This window comes from Gracilinanus agilis, chromosome 6 (genome assembly GCF_016433145.1).
Source record: "Gracilinanus agilis isolate LMUSP501 chromosome 6, AgileGrace, whole genome shotgun sequence".
Taxonomy (NCBI): Eukaryota; Metazoa; Chordata; class Mammalia; order Didelphimorphia; family Didelphidae; genus Gracilinanus; species Gracilinanus agilis.
The window spans coordinates 229662921-229664756 of record NC_058135.1 but is presented as its reverse complement, the minus strand read 5'-3'; the positions used below and the strand labels follow the sequence as shown (position 1 = coordinate 229664756).

The window sequence follows — 1836 nt, the reverse complement described above, 5'->3', positions numbered from 1 at the left end:
GCACTTTCTACAGCAGCACATATACTAAAATTGGAATGATAACAAAGATTAGTATAGCTCCTGCACAAGGATGACACAAAAATTCATGAAGTAGCATCCCAAATTAAACAAAATTGTGTAAAATCACTATTTCAATGCAATTCAGTCCAACAAATAAAATTTTTTAAGAATGGATTTGGAGGTCTAGGAAAAGAGTTTAATGGCCACTTGTTGTAGAAAACATGGAAGGGAGTCTCATCCAGATATGGGTTGTTCTTGATGCCCTCTGAGGTCCCTTCCAACTCTGAGAGCACATTATGCTGTAAAATTAATTCAGGAAAGAAATCCAGAAGGTGTGTGAGGAGCTTGAGAGGATCCACAAATTAGCCCAGAGCTGTCTCCTAATCATCACCAGCTGACATTACTGAGCTCTATCTGGGTTCAGGGCACTTGGACACAAAAGCTCTGAGAGAGTTTGAATAGGGCACATCAGTGCTGTCTGCAGTTCACTCATGTGGTTCATGCCACTTGATGGCACATCTTCAAATAGCAGCATAAAAAAAAACAGCCTCTTTCGGGATAATTTGCAACACTTTCAATTTGCTTCACACATCTCCATATAAAAAGATTCACACATATTGTTCCCAAGAAAACTAGTTTCCCACCAGCAATTAAGGAGCTTCCTGACAGATTGAGAGTGAGCCTGGTATTGTGAAATGGGCAAATGAGCCAAATCCAGTTCACCCAAGGGAGGGGAATCCCAAAATTTTCATGAGACAGAAAATGACACCTCTGCCTGAGACAGACCCTTCCTCTGTCATCAATACCCAACAACCTCCAACTTGGAGGTTCACTGGAGTCTGCTAAATTTGTAGTCAGAAAATTTAGGTTTGCATTCTGGCTCTGACATGTACCATCTGTGTGACCTTGGGCAAGACATTTAATCTTTCTGGGCCTTGATTTCCTCGTTTGAAAAATAAAGGGATCGAGTAATATATCTTCTCAAGTCTCTTCAAGCTAAAATATGAGCCTATGAAAACTAAAGATCCATGGACCAAACTACAATTGCCTAGAATGACTTTGTTCCATTCCAGGCAGCAATTTGGAACCAGAGACTAGCCTAAGGAAACCAAGATTCCTATCAGAGAATCACAGAATTTCTAATTGGAAACAATCTCAGTGGCTATCTAGTCTCATTCATTTCATCCTCCAGAATATATAGATATGATTTACATATTAAATACCAAATATAAATAATACTAATCCCCCAAAAAAATTTGATTATCATTTCTTAAGTCTATATCCATTTATTAAGCAACCACTCTGTGCCAAGCACCAAAGGAAAAAAAAAGACCAAAAAAATTCCATAATCTCCAAGAGCTTACAATCAAATGGGGAGACAACACACACACACACACACACACACACACACACACACACACACACACACAAAACTATGAAAAGAGGCAGCAGGGCAGCTCAGTGGGTCCAGGCCTGGAGTCAAGATCATCTGGGTTCCAATCTGGTCTAAGACACTTCCTAGCTGTGTGATCCTGGGCAAATCACTTAACCCCCATTACCTACCCCTTACTGCTCTTCTGTCTTGGAACCAATACTATTAATTATTATTAATTCTAAGATGGAAGATAAGGGACTTTTTTTAAGGATGGAAGTAAGTTTAAAGTAGACTGAAAAGGTTGGAGGGGTCCAGGTTATGAAGGGTCAACCAAACAAAATTTTATAATTGATCCTGGAAGGAAACTGCCTGGTATGGGGTGGTTAAACCATTCTCTGGCCTAGTTTGGCCCATGGTTCACTCTTGCTGCTCAATAACTAGTTTTCTCAAAGCTCATAGAT

General features: G+C 39.8%; 1 non-coding gene across 1 annotated transcript; it reads left to right on the top strand.

Moving 5' to 3' along the window:
- LOC123253225 lies at positions 1-105 on the top strand. Its single transcript, XR_006506594.1, has one exon. It is a non-coding gene; the product is annotated as a U6 spliceosomal RNA (small nuclear RNA).
- The last annotated feature ends 1731 nt before the right edge of the window (positions 106-1836 follow it).